Source organism: Tamandua tetradactyla, chromosome 1 (assembly GCF_023851605.1).
Source record: "Tamandua tetradactyla isolate mTamTet1 chromosome 1, mTamTet1.pri, whole genome shotgun sequence".
NCBI classification, from domain to species: Eukaryota; Metazoa; Chordata; class Mammalia; order Pilosa; family Myrmecophagidae; genus Tamandua; species Tamandua tetradactyla.
Genome location: NC_135327.1, coordinates 32,632,010 through 32,644,278, shown reverse-complemented (window position 1 = coordinate 32,644,278; position 12,269 = coordinate 32,632,010). Strand labels below are relative to the sequence as shown.

The 12,269-nt window shown below is 37.5% G+C and overlaps 1 long non-coding RNA gene across 1 annotated transcript in view; it reads left to right on the top strand.

The window, feature by feature from the left end:
• LOC143683992 (uncharacterized) overlaps positions 1 to 11,509 on the top strand; it is a 42,582-nt gene extending 31,073 nt beyond the window's left edge. The window contains exon 3 of the long non-coding RNA XR_013175783.1: positions 11,371 to 11,509. This is a non-coding gene — a long non-coding RNA (uncharacterized LOC143683992). The remainder of the gene's footprint in view (positions 1 to 11,370) is intronic.
• Positions 11,510 to 12,269: the final 760 nt, after the last annotated feature.

Below are 12,269 nucleotides of genomic sequence, written 5' to 3'. Positions count from 1 at the left end.
CAGGATATACATTCTTCTGTAGGACTCATGGAACATTCTCCAGGATAAATTATATACCAGGACACAAAACAGGTCATTATAAATTTAAAAACATTGAAATTATTCACAGCACTTTCTCTGATCACAATGGAATGAGTTGGAAATCAATAACCACCAAAGAATGGAAACTTTTACAAACATATGGAGATTAAACAACATACTCTAAAGCAACCAGTTGGTCAAAGAAGAAGTTGGGAGCTATGTGGAGATGAATGAAAATGAGAATACAATATATCTGAACTTTTGGGAGGCAGTAAAGATTGTGCTGAAAAGGAAATTTATTGCCTTAAGTGCCTATATTAAAAAAGAATAAAAGAGCAAAAATCAAGGACTTAACTGCTCACCTGGAGGAACTTGAGAAAGAACAGCAAAGTATCCCCAAAACAAATAAAAGAAGAGAAATAACAAAGATTAAAGCAGAGTTACGAATGGTAGAACCAAAGAACAATAGAAAGAATCAATAAACCAAAAGTTGGTTCTTTGAGGAAATCAATTAAATCGATGGACCACTAGAAAGGCTGACAAAAAAGAGAAAGAGAGAGGATGCAAATAAGCAAAATCAGAAATGAGAAGGGGATCATTACCACAGACCCTGAAGACATTTTTTAAAAAAATCTTAAGAGGATACTTATGAACAACTATATGCCAGCAAACTAGACAATTGAGATGAAATGGACAAATTCCTGGAAACACATAAACAAGCTACACTGACTCAAGAAGAACTAGGTTACAAGTAAAGAGATTAAATCAGTCACCAAAAATCTTCCTACAAAAAAAAGCCAAGGGCCAGATGGCTTCACAGGGAAATATTCAAATATTCCCAAAGAACTAACAGCCATGCTGCTCAAACTTTTTCAAAAAACAAAAATGAGGGAAAAGGAACACTGCCTAACTCAATTTATGAAGTTAACATCACTTTAATACCAAAACCAGGTAAAAATGCTGTAAGAAAGGAAAACTACAGGTCAATCTCTTTAATGAGCATACGTACAAAAATTTTCAAAAAATACTAGCAAATTGAATCCAACAATACATTAAAAGAATTATACACCACCAAAGTGGGATTTATACCAAGCATGCAAGGATGGTTCAACACAAGAAAATTGATTAATATAATGCAGCACATTAACAAATGAAAGGGAAAAATTACATGATCATTTCAATTGATGCTGAAAAGACATTCAATAAAATTCAACATCGTTTTCTGACAAAAACGCTTCAAAAGGTAGGAATCAAAGATAACTTTCTCAATATGTAAAAAGGCATTTGTGAAAAACCCATAACCAGCATCGTACTCAGTGAAGAGAGATTGAAAGCTTCCTCCTTCAGATCAGGAATAAGGCAAGGATGTCTTCTATCACCACTATCATTCAATATTGTAGTAGAAGCTCTAGCTAGAGCAATCAGGCAGGTAAAAGAAATAAAAGCCATCCAAATTGGAAAAGAAGAAGTAGAACCTTCATGATTTGCAGATGACATGACACTATACAAGGAAAATCCTGGGAAATCTACAACAAAGTTATTTGATCTAATAAACAAATTCAGCAAGGGGGAGGAGCTATAAAATTAATGTGCAAAAATTGGTAATATTTCTATACACAAGCAATGACCTGAGGAGTCAATTAAGGGGAAAAATCCATTCAAAATAGCAGCCAAAAGAATCAAATACCTAGGAATAAACTTAACTAGGGACATAAAGGACTTATATACAGAAAACTACATAACTTTGCTAAAAGAAATCAAAGATGCTGTAAATAGGTGAAAAGATATTCCTTGCTCATGGATAGGAAGGTTAAATGTAGTTAATATATCATTAAACTGATCTACAGATTCAACACAGTGCCAATCAAAATTCCAACAACCCACTCTGAAGTCTTGGAAAATCTATCTCCCAAATTCATCTGGAAGGGAAAGAGACCCAAAAAAGAAAAATAAAGTAGGATTAACACTTACTGATTTTAAAACTTATTATAAAGCCACAGTACCATAAAGCTCCTGGAAGAAAATGTAGGGAAGCATCTTCAAGATCTAGTACCAGGAGGTAGTTTCCTAAACTTGACACCCAAAGCACAAGCAACAAAAGAAAAAATAGATAAATGGGACCCCTCAAAATCAAATGCTTTGTGCCTAAAAAGACTTTGTCAGAAAGATGAAGAGACAGCCAATTCAATGGGAGAAAATATTTGGAAATCACACATTGAATAAATGTTTGATATCCTGTATACATAAAGAAATCACAATTGAACAACAAAAGAATAATTTATAGCCCAATTATAAAGTGGGCTAAAGATATGAACAGGCATTCTTCTGAAGAACAGATACAGGTGGTTCAAAAGCACATGAAGAGATGCTCATTTTCATTAGTTATAAGGAAAATGAAGATCAAGACTACAATGAGATACCACCTCATACCTATAAGAATAGCTGCTATTAAACAAACAGGAAACTACAAATGTGGGAGAGGATGTGGAGTAATTGGGACACATATACACTGCTGGTGGGATTGCATAATGGTACAGGCACTATGGAAGACAATTTGACAGTTCCTTAGGAAACTAAATATCGAGTTGCCCTGTGACCCAGCAATACCAATACTCAGTATATACCTAGAAAAGCTGAAAGCAATGACACAAACATTCATTTTCACACCAGTGTTCATAGAAGCATTATTCACAATCACCAAAAGATGGAACAATCCAAGTGCCCATCAACAGATGAGTGGATTAACAAAATGTGGTATATACATATGATGGAATATTATGCAGCAGTAAGCCAAAATGATGTCCTAAAGCACATGACAAGATGGATGAGCCTTGAGGACATAATGCTGAGTGAAATAAGTGAGACACAAAAGGCTAGATACTGTATGATTCCACTTTTATGACCATGGTAAAGGTAAAATCAGAGACTTACTATATAGAATATAGGGGACCTAGAGATACACGGAAGCTAGAGATGGGTGAACGGTTAGCTAATAAGGTTGAACTTAAATGTAAAGGAATAGATAGAAGTGAAGGTGATTCATTACTGGGTCTATAAATAATATTACCATATTGAAGGTGAACATGATTGAAAGGGGTTGTATATTCCCATGTGTCCCACTGATTAACACTAGAAATACAAATAAGTTCTTGTATGAACTACTGCAAAGGTATGAATCTTGTACAAAGTGTGTATACAGAGAGCATAGGGGGAAGACTGCTATTGCGTGCTATGGACTATGTTTAGCTGGGAAAACATCAACAGCACCACAGTAACACCAGGGATAAATAATGAGGGGAGGGAAAAGAGTTAAGGGGAGGTTTAGATTTTCTATATGGTGATGGTGTATTTATTGGTTATCTTTCTCTTGGGAACAATAAAATTATCAAAAATTGAAAATGTTGATGGATTGTGGCTTTTGGACCCTGTACATGATGCCCAATGAATGCAGGTGGCTGAAGAATGAACTGACTGCGGAGTAGATTGGCGAATGATGATGTATACGTATGATCAGATATTGTGCTGCTGCAAGAAGGAACGCAGTTGTGAGGCATGCAACATTGTGAATGAACATGTGTGATATTTGATGAGGCAAAATAAGCCAGAAACAAAAGAGCAAATATTGTATGGTCTTATTTGGAAAGTACTTATAAGAAAACAGGGGCCTAGATTGCAAGCTCTTAGAGCAGTCACATTTAGTCCAGAGTGGTAACTATTATTTATGGATTTTGAGAGGCTGTTTTATATATAAATAATCTGGTATTTAGAGATAAGAATGAAGCCAATCAAGTCAGGATTAAGGTCATTCAGAATATAGGTGTAAGAAAAACATTGTCTATATTTTAGAACTGCACCTACTCTTTGCGACCAAAGGAAGAAAGCTTTATTTTGTCCAGAACATAAACTTTCTGTAGCACATAATCTAATTCAACCTGTCTGATTAGATCATTTAAACAATCCAAACTCAGGGAGCCCAGAATAAGAATGAGGACCTTTAATTGGGTATCGCTTAATGTAATACCTGAATACATCCCAGAATATATTACACAGATAATCAAAAAGTATTGACAAACCCTTGAGAGATGGGAGAAAAAATATGGAACTATTAAGTTTTACCACTGAGGTGACCCCTGATACTGTGTCAAACATTAGGGACACCCAAATAAATAGGCCAAGCCCTTGATCTTGAGGCTTTCTTTTGTGAAGCTTTTGTATATAGTGGAGAAGCTTAGCCTACTTAGAAGTATGCCTATGAATCATCTCCAGAAAACCTCTTTTGTTGCTGAGATGTGGCCTCTTTTTTTCTAAGCCCAACTCTGCAAGTGAAATCATTGCCCTCCCCACTTGGGGGACATATATCCAGGGGTGAAAGTCTACCTGGGAGCATGGGAGATGACTCCCAGAGATCCTGGCCCTGGCAACATAGGATCAACAATGCCATCTTGACCAAAAGGGGGAAAAGTGTAACAAATAAGGTATCAGTGGCTGAGAGAATTCAAATAGAGTCAGAGGCTACTCTGGAGGTCACTCTTATCCAAGTTTCAGTTAGAAATTGCCAACTATCATAGTTTGCCAAACCCCAACCAAACCATTCCAGCCAATCCTAAAGAATACCTAGGGCATTATATAAGATTTTACAAAGGTTCCATGCACTAAGGTAACTTTCCAGAAACCTACAACCTCCAGATGGGTCCCTGGACCAGGTAAGTCCTGAAATGCAGAGGGGCCAGGATCTCCAGAATACCAACCAGTTCCATCCCCCTCTCCCAAATTATTGACAGTCCCTTCCAAAGTGAAAAATTTAGAATGGGCATAGCCCAAATACTCTTGAAGAATGGGAGAAAGGTCAAAGGTGATGATGGAGTTATATAGAGAAGATAGGACTTAACAAATGAGTATGATTGCAGGATCATTATAGTGGTATTTCTTTTAGTCTCCAGTATTTTAGAGCACAAGAGGTAAAAATCTAAAACTCTGAAATCTGTTCTACAACTAATTGTTGCCATGTGCTTTTAAATTTATTGCTTTTTATATATATGCTATTTTTCACAAAGAAAAAAAAATTTTTTAATTAAAAAAAACAATCAAACAACTGTCCCAGTTTTGGCGAACACTGGTGACACAGAGAGAAATAAGACATAACCCTAGGCCTCAAAAAAAAAAAAAACCAACTCCCAATCAAAATTGTGAGTGGAAAGACAGATAATTAAATCAACAATTTTAGGAAGAACTAAGTCACAAAGAAGTACTTCTCAAGTGTTCAGAGAAGGGACAACCAAGCCAGTGGGTTTATAGAAGGTAAGCTTGGAAGATGATCTAAAGGATATAAAAATTGGCCTGAGTTTGAAAGGATGTGGATAGAAGATAGCTTAATCAAGCAGACAATTGTGTCCCTTTCTTCTCCCTCATTCTTTTCCCTTCTTCCTTCCATCCTTTCCTCCAATAGCTATTTATTGAGTAGTTACCAGGTATTAGAGACACAATAGTAAGCAAACTCACACATGGCTCTGTCTTTTAGAGCTCACAGTCAAGGAGGGAATTCAGACGTAAATTTTGGGCCCCCTAATTTTGGGTACATAGATGAATTAGGCAGGGATGTGAGGATCTGTGAACTAGAATGAAAAACAAATTAATAGTTTTATTTCCAGAAACACTTAACTGACATGTAGATTCCCTTCTATTATGAATTTAGGCATCAAATCCATTAGAATTAGGGATTTTTGTGACTTAGTTCACCAATACAAATTCCAGATTTTTAGACCCCATTGCAAGTGTTGCAGATACCTTCAAATATCATCTGTACTTATCAATACTTCAAAATTAAATTCGTTATTAGATCCTCCACTAGATCTTGTTATTTAATGTCTTAATAAAGAAGTATATATATTTCTGTTACATTAAAAAAATATTTTATAGCCAATTATATTGAAAAGTAGGTTTCTTTGTAATCTTATGTATTTTATATTATGCATTTGATAATATTATTATGGCTTTCTCAGAGTGCAGTAAGTGTCTATGGAATAAAATTATCAAGAACCCCTGCAAAGATTTTTAAAAATTGCAATGGTAACAATGCCATAAAGTAGGGAAGGCAGAAAGAACCTAGTCAGGGAAGTGAGGGGAGTCTTCTCAGAGGAAGTGAGGTTTGATCTGGTTTAAGGAAGAGGAATAAGTTTCAATCCACAAGGGTGGGATGAAAAAACATATCAGGGGAAGGAACCAGCACATCAAAAATGCCTTGAGATGGGTGAGATTGATTGCAGGCCAGGGATGCTGGTGCAAAATGAGTGAGGGATAGATGACTGTGGATTGTGAAATTAAGCCGGCACAGATAGCAGAAGGTGGGCAGCACATAAGGCATAGGGGAGGAAAATAAGGCGGTGCCTTCAGAGACCCACAGGGGTCAAGTCCAACTAAAAGCGAGACACCATGTCAGAGAGAGGAAAGACAAGGTTGCACAGGTTTGCAGGAATCTGAGCACTGCAGCTCTTGAGGATAAGTGTAGGCCTTATCCTGGAGGAAATATGAGGCTTTGAGTAGTTTCTTGATTGGACCCAGTCTAGAAAGCCACAGTTGGGAAGAGGTGTTGAACAGAATGAGAGATGCGAGTTGCAAATTATTGGAAGAGCTCGCGTGTGCAAATCCCACTACTTGGGCCTGCTCTGGAGAGTTTTTAGAGCCCTGTTTTTCCTTCTAGCATTTTAGAGTGTTCTGCACCTCAGCCCTTGGCCCTGTGTTCCACAACCTCCATCTAGTCCAATATGCACAGCAGCAGCTATAATAATTTGAAAAAGAAGTCAAAGGACATACCCAGGGTTTATTTCCTCTCAAACACTTCAGTATCATTTCCTTTTCTTTAAGATGGTGAGTGGATCTGGAAAAAGAGCTGCATGACAGTATCATTGAGGTATATTTTTTACCTGCAAGTAACAGAATACCTGGCTTAGAGCAGCTTAAAACAGTTTTTTGTTTTGTTTTGTTTTTGTTCTTTAACTGTCTTGGTTATTGGGAACTCTTGAGATAGGTGGCTACTGGGTTGGTTTAGTCAACAAACTGTGACCTGGGAGCCAAATTCACCCCACAGCCTGTTTTATATAGCCTGTAAACTAAAACTATTGATATATATTTTTGTTTTTGCTTGCTAAAGCTGCCAGAGTGCACTACACCAGAAATGGATTGGCTTTTATAAAAGGGATTTGTTTAGTTACAAATTTACATTTCTTCGGAGGAAAGGCAGCTAGCTTTCATTTGGGTTCCTCTGTCACATGGGAAGGAAGATGGTTTCTGGCCCTCACTCTCAGCTTCTGGTTTCAAATGGCTTTTACAGGGATGTTTCCTCTCTGTATCTCCAAATGTCTAGGTCTATGTTGGCTATGAGCCTTCTCTCTCTCTCTCTCTCTCTCTCTCTCTCTCTCTCCTGACTTCCCCATTTAAGCTTCCAGCTTATTGCAGAAGGCGCTCCCCTTGCAGATGTAATCAGCCATAGATGAAATTCACATGCTTATGATTTAAGTCCACAGCAACAGAACAACTGGACACCATCACCTGGCCAAGTTGACACCTGAACCTAACTATCGCAACAGTGTATTGGGTTGTTCAAAAAGAAAAGAAGCAGCAGCAAACAAAAAGACCAGATGTGGCCCACAAGTCCTAAAATATTTACTATCTGACTTTACAGAACAAATTGGTCAATTCTTTGCTTAGATATTCACCCTTGTCATAGAGTATGCAGCCTCCATGTTCCTGCTTTCTTTGGGATATTGGAATCATCCATCCTCTTGGAGACTGCCCCAGCTCCAAGCATCATGTCTAAATATACCTGGCTGTAGAGGGAATACAACCTTTTCCTCAGTATGTCTCTCCTTTTATCAGAAGGGACAGCCCCACCCCCACCGAAGGCCCCAGCAGACACCCCTCCTTGGCTGGAGCAGTCGAATGGACTAGCTTCAAGGGAGGATGAGGAAGGGAGCAGTTGGTGTTTTCAGACTGTCATGGGAGGACCTCCCCCACATTTCATGAAGTCAGGTTGGGATTGGCTGTTGGGTTGACATCTGCCCCCCAGGAAAATTCCCTTTCCCCAGGGCTATTACTAGTAGTATGGACTGTTAAGGTATAAGAACAGGGGACCCTTCCTTCTGGTTACATCTGGTCAGTACTGACTGTATCCTGTTTTATGTCCTGATCTACTTGATAGTTACCCAGGTATATAAGGATTCATTGCACTGTACATTTAAAGTTCCATCCACTTTACTTCATGTATGTAGTGTCTTAAAAAAAAGGGAAATATATATATTTGCCAGAAAAAAAAGAGCACAGGGAACTCTATACTCTCATTTCAAGTATTTGAATAGATACATGTGTAGATACACATGTATCTATTCAAATATATTATGGATATATATATATTATTCAAATATAGTATGGGTAATACTTATTACCCATATTACCCGTATTTATGGGAAGATACTCACCCTCATTCATTTGCATATTATCTATGGCTGTTTTTCTGCTACAATGGCAGAGTTGAGCAGTTCTGCCAAAGACTGGTGTATGGCCTAAAAAATCTAAAATATTTACTTTCTGGCCCTTTACAGAAAAAGCATGCCAAAAGCATGGATATATATATATTCATATATATATATCCATATATATATATATATATCCATATGTACATATCTATAGAAATAGCAAAGATAGCTAACATATATTGAATCTTATTAAGGGCAGCTTGTATGTTGTGGGGTCAGCAAGGCATATTGTGGGGTCAGCAAGGCATATTATGAGCTTTCAATCTCTTTCTTAGGCTAGTTTTGTCCTAAAAGAAGCTTCCTTCTTCTACCTCACATCTACCTCTTATTGGCACCCCTCCCATATCTTCTAATGTGCAAGGTCCTAGATATGACATAAAGTCATCCCTACTACAGAATAGACAGGGGCACCAATAATGGAGAACACCCACATCCATGTGACATCTTCTTTTAATAATCAGAGAGCTAAAAATTTAAAATCTTTGCAATGGTGACTTGAAATAAGAAGCTTTTTATAACTCTTACTATTGCTTTTCTTCTATGAACACAAGGGGCTAATTAAAAGCTGAAAAGTTCTTGTTTGATCAGAAATTCTTGTGTTTTAAAAAAAGTACAGGAAACTATTCTCAGATTCTGAAAGGGCTTAATTGGATTTAAAGTCACCAGATTCCTTTTCCTTATATGGGACAGCGCAGCTGAGCCTTTTCTGTGATGGGAAGCCTGAGCCAGGGGAATCAGGTTTTCAGTTGAAAGATGGTTTTGATTTGAGTTTATGGGATTCTCTTTTAGCTTAATCTGGTATAATTCGTCTCTAAGAACCTCGTGTAGGTCCTGGACTTCTGACTGACCTCTCACCATAAATGAGCAGTATGCTTGTTTGTTGAAGAAGATGTGTGTGGTGGTTCTAATGGAGCATAGTAGCATAAAAGCCCCATTATATTAGGCAGGACTGGGTTCATTCATTTTGGGTGGCACTCTTTCCTGGATTTATTAAGATTAGTGCAGGAAAAGTGAGTGTTCTATGGTAGCACAGCCTTTTGAAACCAATGTGCTTCCACCACTTGTGAAGGCTGGGGAAAGAATCCCCTGGTTCATAGGTGCTCCCACCAAGAGGAACCATGGATTTCATCAAAAGAAAGGTCTCTAGAAGCAGGAACAAAGTAGTAAGATTATGTATCTATGGAAAACTCACAAATGTTCTTTTCATGACAATGACCATAAAAGTTGGCATGCCAATTGGTTAGCAGACTGTTTTCAGTTGTTGATAATGGGTTGATGAAAATGATTGAGCCAGGGGTAACTTACACCCAATTCGATTTAGTATTGGAAATATGTTTTGCCTTGTAAAGTGCATATTTGTTGACTGTTGCCAATTCTCGTTTAATAATTAAAACAAAGACTCTTTTATCCACTAACTGGGACAGATTTGTATGAAGTTGTTTATTGATCTGGCATGCTATTGCAGAGTGCATATTCCTGCTGGTCTACTTTGTACAACTCTCATACAGTCACTGGTATTGTCACCTAAGAGTGAGATTGTGGGAAATGCCAACAAGGCTAGCTTTCGGGGACTGCTTCCCCCAGTAAGGAAGGCAAGTGCAAAAAGAAATGAAACATCACAGATAAAGTAAAGCACTGGTTCCTTGTAGAGTATTTGCAATCAGGCTTCTTCCATTTTTCAAAGGTCTAGTTGATCACTTGCTGAATCTTTGGAACTATGTGAATAATAGAAGAGGCATTTGTAGTGTCTTAAGTATGTCTTGTCCTTTCTTAAAAAGAGGTATGGTGTATTACTTATTACCCTCAACACTTTACATACTCCAAATCTTAGCTAAATCATATCTGTATTTTTGCTGTATTGTTGCCCAACACAAATATTATAAAGTGTTACCCGTGTGACTAGGATTTCTGGGTTAAGTGTTAAGAGGTATCTGGCCATAAGTACTAGATGGTTAAGTAAATAATTCAGGAAGATCTTGTGCCTCCATAAAGTGAACTGCTACAACACTTGGGCTTTATTCCTTTCTGTTGATCATCAGAAGTGTATAAGTAAGGTTTCTATTTGGTTGCAAGTGATAAAAAATCTGCTGGACATGGACTAAGTAGAGCAAAAGGAATTTATTTTAAAGATATGGGGTGTTTCACGGGATGCAAGAGCAATAAGGCAATTGTGGATCTTGAAAAAGGTCTGGAACCAGGGGTCACAATGCTAGGAGTATTTTGTCCCAGCTCTCATTTCTACCCTTCCCATGACATCTGCTGTGAAGTGATCTCAGCAAGTTTGGCTTCACACAACTGTTAGGTCTTTTTGGTCAATTCTCAATAGATAGAGATAGGTCTAGACTCTGGTCTCCTCTCATGACTCACAAGCAGATTGTAATGAAAACAAATATCAGACAAAAGTTTTATATTTATGAAGAAGCAGGCACAAAACAGGCCTAGTCCCTTATTTAAAATTCACAAAAACTGAGCTTTCTGTCCTTTTAGGTGCCCCTACAACACCTTGCTGGAAAAGTCCTTTGGAAGCAAAGGTAAATGTTCTCTAGGACAGGGCTTGGCATGCTTTTTCTGTAAAGGGCCAGAAAGCAAATATTTTAGACTTTTTAGGCCATACAACAGTCTTTGGCAGAACTGCTCAAGTCTGCCATTGTAGCAGAAAAACAGCCATAGATAATATGCAAATGAATGAGGGTGAGTATCTTCCCATAAATATTATATGTGGATACTGAAATTGGAATTTTATATAATTTGCACAAGTCAAGAACATTATTCTTTTGATTTTTTCAACTGTTTAAAAATCATTAACTCTTGGGCCATACAGGAGCAGTTGTGGACTGGAACTGGCCTGTCTGCCATAGTTTGAAGACTCCTGCTCTAGCAGCATATTTCTAATGAGCATGAGCTGAATCCTCCAAAGCAGCAAGTAATCTCGGAACCATTAATAAAACAAATTGAGTCAATTTCATGATGAGATAGTTCTACTGTATTTTTTCCCATGGTTTTAAAAAGGAGTGCTTAAGTGTGTCTTCTGCAGACCCCCATTAGGGACCAGAACTTTAATAACGATGGCTTCCTAACAAGTTTGGAAGCTTCCCCAACATCTAGCCATTGCTCAATTCTCTTTTAATTGTCAATAAGTATCTATTATTTATTATGGATTATGATCTCCTCCCGAAAATTTCTCCTGATTTTGAATCTTAAGTGATGAGCATCCCTCCAGCCATCTCAGCATATGACCTTTCATCCACTGGAAGGATTCATCTAATTTTTCACCTTCCCTATTGTACCCAGGTGATAAGAATCTCTCTTAGCAAAGACTCATAAGTTTGTTGCAAGGCCTCACAATGCTATTTGTGGGTTTGCATTTACCATGGATCCTAATTGATCTTTATTTAAAATGGATTTGTATCTCCTCTAGGTCCACTTTTGAGGTCCAGCTATCTGGAACAAAAATTTCAACCACAATCAAATATATTCCTTCAGCCAATGACAATCTCTCCAAGGCTGAATTGATGTTTCTACCTATCTCAGGCATACCGTGTGACTGGTGAAATTCACATATATGCTCAAAGATATCATACTATTTAATTCTGTAGGGAAATATGAGCAATTACAAAACAAATCAATTATCAGAGAACATTGAAGATGACAATAGCCTTATAAATTCTAAATAGCATGATAAGGAATATATACTATGTCAACTACACAGATCATAGTCAA